Source organism: Anas platyrhynchos, chromosome W, assembly GCF_047663525.1.
Source record: "Anas platyrhynchos isolate ZD024472 breed Pekin duck chromosome W, IASCAAS_PekinDuck_T2T, whole genome shotgun sequence".
Lineage (NCBI taxonomy): Eukaryota > Metazoa > Chordata > Aves > Anseriformes > Anatidae > Anas > Anas platyrhynchos.
Window position 1 is genome coordinate 5,000,755 of NC_092620.1, and position 6,121 is coordinate 5,006,875.

Here is a 6,121-nt window from a genome sequence, read left to right on the forward strand (position 1 = left end):
AACAACTTCAAAGTCCTAAAAAGTTGTCGGAATGCTGAAAAAAAGGTGTGTCATCACCCTGGCAATTCCAAAGTGACACAAATCACTGCAATGTTCTGGGACTTGGCCTATGCTTAGTGAACTGCAATCAACGCCAGCCCAAACCCTGCGATGGGGCCTACAGCACTTCCAACCCCTGTGACGGTCCATGCAGCAACTCCAACCCATGTGACAGGCTCCAGGGTTGGCCAGGGAACCAAACTGTGCTAGTATTAGTTGCCCCTGCATCCAAGATGAAACAACAGATGAGAAAGTAAGTTCATTTAGAAAGCAGAGGAACTCCTACTCAGACTGAGGAGGAAGAAGAAGGCTACACCGAAAGTGGCTGGGCCATCAGATGAACAGGAAGACAAAGAGGAAGCTATCATAAAAGCATCAATAACTACCCAATGCCTACAGAGTGTACAGTTTGTACACTCTGTACAAACTTCCACCACATGGGTCATGTACGCTCGACTTCATCTGGTCCAGAACCTGTCTGTACCGAGCACCGAGCCCTGGGGAACGCCACTAGTGACTGGCCTCCAACTGGATTTGACTCCATTCACCACGACTCTTTGGGCCCGGCTATCCAGCCAGTTTCTAACCCAACGAAGCGTACGCCAGTCCAAGCCATGAGCAGCCAGTTTCTTGAGGAGAATGTTGTGGGAAATGGTGTCAAAAGCCTTGCTGAAGTCAAGGTAGACCACATCCATAGCCTTTCCATCCACCCAGTGTGTCACTTTGTCATAGAAGGAGATCAGGTTCGTCAAGCAGGACCTGCCTTTCATAAACCCATGCTGACTGGGCCTGATTGCCTGCTTGCCCTGCAAGCGCCGCGTGATGACTCTCAAGATAATCTGTTCCATGAGCTTCCCTGGCACTGAGGTCAAACTGACAGGCCTATAGTTCCCCGGGTCTGCCCTCTGGCCCTTCTTGTAGATGGGCGTCACATTTGGTAGCCACCAGTCAACTTGGACCTCCCCCAGTAGCCAGGACTGCTGATAAATGATGGAAAGTGGCTTGGCCAGCTCCTCCGCCAGTTCTCTCAGTATCCTCGGGTGGATCCCATCCGGCCCCATCGACTTGCGTACATCCAAGTGCTGTAGCAGGTTGCCAACCATTTCCTCATGGATAGTGAGGGCCACATTCTGCTCCCCATCCCCTTCCACCAGCTCAGGGTACTGGATATCCAGAGAACAACTGCTCTTGCTGCTAAAGACTGAGGCAAAGAAGGCATTAAGGCATTAGGCCTTTCTAATTTTGTCCCTGCACAGCCTCGCAACATCCTTATAGTCCTCCCGCATGGCCCGCCTTCTTATGATCTCTCAAAGATCATAAACCCTCTTTTTTCTCCTAAGCTCAAGCCACAACTATCTGTTGAGCCAGGCCGGTCTTCTTCCGCGCCGGCTCGTCTTTGGGCACATGGGGACAGACCGCTCCTGCGCCATTAAGATTTCCTTCTCGAAGAGTGCCCAGCCTTCCTGGACTCCTCTGCCCTTCAAAACCACCTCCAAAAGGGACTCTGCCAACCAGTGTCCTGAACAGTTCAAAGTTGGCCCTCCGGAAGTCCAATGCTCAGACAGACCCAACACACCAAGACAGTTTCCAACCACCACCTCTGTCACCAGTCCTTCACTGTTTGTGAAGAGAAGGTCTAGTGGGGCACCTCCCCAGGTAGGCTCACTAACCAGCTGTGTCAGGAAGCTATCTTCCATGCTCTCCAGAAACCTTTTAGACTGATTTCTCTGGGCAATGTTTTGCTTCCAGGATATGTCTGGGAAGTCGAAGTCCCCCATGAGAAAAAGCGCTGACGATTTCGCAACTTCTGTCAGCTGCCTGTAGAACTCCTCATCAGTCTCCTCATCCTGGTTCGGTGGTCTATAACAGACGCCCACCAGGATGCTTCCCTTCTTGGCCTTCCCGCTGATCCTAACCCATAGGGACTCAACCTTATCATTCCCAGCCTCAAGTTCCACGACATCAAAACACTCTCTGATGTAGAGAGCCACGCCACCACCCCTTCTGTGCTGCCTGTCCCTTCTGAAGAGCCTATAGCCAGACATTGCAGCACTCCAGTCATGAGAGTGGTCCCACGATGTTTCTGTGATGGCAACCAAGTCACAGCCTGCCTGCTGCACGATGGCTTCCAGCTCCTCTTGTTTGTTACCCATGCTGCGTGCATTAGTGTAGATGCACTTCAGCTGGGTCATTGCTTTCTCCTCCGGCCTAGCCATTATTCCCCCTGGCACACCTCCAACAAGCGTCATTTCAGCCCCGTCTCCCTTCTTACCTAATTTAAAGCCCTCTCAATGAGCCCTGCCAGCTCCTGGCCTAGGATCTGTTTTCCCCTTAGAGATAGGTGGGACCCGTCTGCAGCCATCAGGCCAGGTGCCGAGTAAAGCGCCCCATTGTTAAAAAAAAAAACAAACTAAATTTCTGTGTTGGCACCAGCCTCTGAGCCATGTGTTTATCAAGTGGGCTTTCTGTGTCCTCTCTGTACACCTCCCTGCCACTGTAGGGATGGACGAAAACACCACCTGTACTCCCACTCCATCCACTAACTGTACCAGTCCTCTAAAGACTCGTTTGATAGCCTTCATGGTAGAGTTCTCCATTCTTGGAGAAGCCAGGAAGGAGACCAGTAAAACCGCTGCATCGGACTTCCGGAGGGCCAACTTTGAACTGTTCAGGACACTGGTTGGCAGAGTCCTATTCCATACTATGGTATGGAATATCCCTTTGGCCAATTTGGGTCAGCTGTCCTGGTTCTGTCCCCTCCCAGCTCCTGCTGCACCCCCAGCCTGCCTGCTGGCAGGACAGCGTGAGAAGCTGAAAAGTCCTTCGCTTGGTGTAAGCACTGCTCAGCAATAATTAAAACATCAGTGTGTTATCAACATTATTCCCATCCTAAATCCCAAACACAGCACCCTACCAGCTACTAAGAGGAAAATTAACTCTTATCTATACTAGCCAAAACCAGGACAGCCTCTAAATCATAGACAAATGTAGAATTAAAAGTGACCTTGCCTGTCGGGATTGCTTTTAATTCTATTCTGAGGGGCCTTACTCTTCGCATGCACTATGTATGTCTTAGGGCCAGGCAGCTGAAAGTTGTGTGAAAATATTCCATATCTGTGTCTAAATTGAGTGTTGATGCAATAGAGCGCTTTATTAGGAGTATAAACGATTACTCTGGTTGAGCATTTTTCTGTGCAACACCGTGCACAGTGATTTGCTTCCAGTATCTGAGCTAACTAACTGTTTCAGCTGTATTGCAGGCAGAAAAACAGTCCAGGGTTCTTACAGGGCACAGAACACCTTAATTTTTCTGTATTGCTTCCAGGTTTAAAGTAATTTTATTTTGTAACAAGTGGTCATACTGTGCTGTAGAAATAATAAACCTAATATTTCTCGTCTGATACATACAGTATATAATAAATGGATTCAAGGTTATAACTCTTATATAGGCAGGCAATGACTGTAGTAAAAAAAATCATTTTAATCCTACTGTCCAAATGGGGGAACTGCTGTCCTTTGGGATACCATGAATGACAGATAAGCACTTTAAGAATAAATCAGTTGCTGCTACAACTAATGGAAGTGGCACAAACGGACGGGAAAAACGTTCTTGTTTTTATATGTTTTGCATATAGACTAACAAGAAAACACCTATGAGATGTTAATATTGGAAACTAGCAAATTTGCAAACTTTGTATGTCTGAATTATGGCTTAATTATATAATGCTAGAAAAACAAGTTTTGATGGATTTGCGTTGCTTTAAAGTGAAATGATTAATTTGTAATTCTAACACTCATGGTTTAATTCCTGCAAGGTGGTGAAACCTATCCCTGTGAAAGGAGATGCATGTGAAAAGAACAAGATATCTCAAGAACCTCAAGCTGAAGGACAAAGCACTGCTTGTTCACCTATGCAGAAAGGAAGGCATAGTCCTTCTCCTGGTAGCTCCTCTTCATCGTCCTCTAGGACTGTTAAATCTGAATCACCAGGTGTTAGAAGAAAAAGGGTATCTGCAGTACATGTAAGTTGCAAGCTGTGATGTAATTATTAATTTGGCTATATTCTGCAATCTTTTGCTTAAAAGAGAGGCAATTAGTATGTAATCCTCGCTGGGTAGGGCAAGATGCTGATGTAAAAAAGGGGTGTTATGACACAGTATCACTTGACAGTGTTACATTTCTCTTATGTATGGAACTTTATTCTCTGCTCTTAGGTGTGTTTCTTCTTTTTAATTCAGTCATGCTTTTGTTTTTTTGTTTGTTTGGTTTGTTTTGTTTTGTAGGAAATAAATGAGGCCATATGTTCTCTTAGTTAGATTTGCACAGAGATGTCAGTAGTTTTTCTCTGTAGTTTTGCATGTCAGTTCTCCAGGCAAGTATATTCCCTCGAGGAAAAGATTGTTGATTAGAGTAAGATTCCTGTAGAAAAGAGTTACTGGTATGCTATTTGTGATCCTCTGTTTCAGGACTGTTCTTTGCATACAGATTGGTGACGTTTTAGGTATTTGCATTGTTAGATGATAAAATCTATACCATTGCATTTGAGAAGATCAGGAATGGAGTGGAATATTTTGAGCATTAATTACTGACTTCATTAGAGAAGATCAAGAATATAGTGTTTTGAGCAATAGTATATAACAGATTACAAACATACTCATCCACAGTTAATCTTCTGTTGACTTGTATACAATTTCACAATGCAATTAGAGTAAGAATAAAGTCTAATTGCTTTTATTGTCCCATTGCTCTAACAAAGGATTCCAAAATCAGTAAAATATGTACTGTTATTCCACTGAACTAGGAATTAATATCACACAATATAGCACTGTAGAACAAATCCTTTCCTCTTGATAAGAGAAATTAAAATGTTAAAAGGCTATTAATGAAGACTTGAAAACTGAAGCAACTTAAAAGTCTCCTTTTCTGTCATAATACCAGACAAAATTTCAGTTATAAAAATTTCAATTAAAAATTCTTGTTTTCCTTCTGCCCTCTAGTTCTGGTCATAAAAGAAAATTAATCATTTTAAATTCATGTAGTCTAATCAAGTTGTAGTTTCTTCAGGTCTGAGGGACATTCTATGACATTCTGAACAAAATACATAGCTAAACTTTCTATTTCCTTCCCGGAAACAATGGAACCACTTTTGTAGCATCAGAATGGACAAATAACACTGCCTCGAAGAGCCCCATCTCCAGATGGCTTCTCTCCATACAACCCTGAAGAAACAAATCATCGTGTCAATAAAGTTATGCAAGCTAGGCTGTACCTGCTGCAGTAGATAGGACCCTACTCTTTCTTAATTGGAGGAGACAGCCCTGATAATAAATACAGAGTGTTTATTGGGCCTCAGGTAAAGAACACTGTTGTGTTGTCTGTAGCTTTTATTAATTTATAATTAATCTTGGAAAACCGTTGTCCTGGTTTCAGCATGTTATCAACACTCTTCTCATCCTAATCCAAAACACAGCACCCTACCAGCTACTAGGAGGAAAATTAACTATCCTAGCTGAAACCAGGACAACTGTACAAAACCAAATTAGATTGTCAGTCAGCAACCCATGCTAATGGTTCTGTAAAGCAATGTTTAAAAGATGTAATACGTGCTCATACAGCATAGTAATCAGCTTGTATTTTTATCAAATATGTAGCAAGTACTATTTTTGTCCGAAGTTTCTCTTAAGAAAAAGATTCTAGTTAAAGAAATCTTTACTAACGTTCCATATATTTCTTATTCCTACAAGTAGCTCCTAATTATATGTCTTATTAAGCATTTTTGGCTAAAATTTGGCCACTTACTTTCCTGGTTTCTCACCCTGAAATGCTTTATTTCTTTAACTATGGAGTAGCTATAAATGACAAGCAATGCCATAATTCCTTTAATGGAGTGATAATATCATTGATACCCATAATAAGGTCCTTTTCAGAGACTTTCATAGTACTACTGTGATGCTGTATTGGGGAACATGTAGGTTTTTGTGTAAGCAGAAACATGTCATTTAAGTTTGCCGTCATGCTACAGATATATATTATGATTATATGCATAAATTCCTTTTAGTATGGAGAGTAACAATAGCTTTCA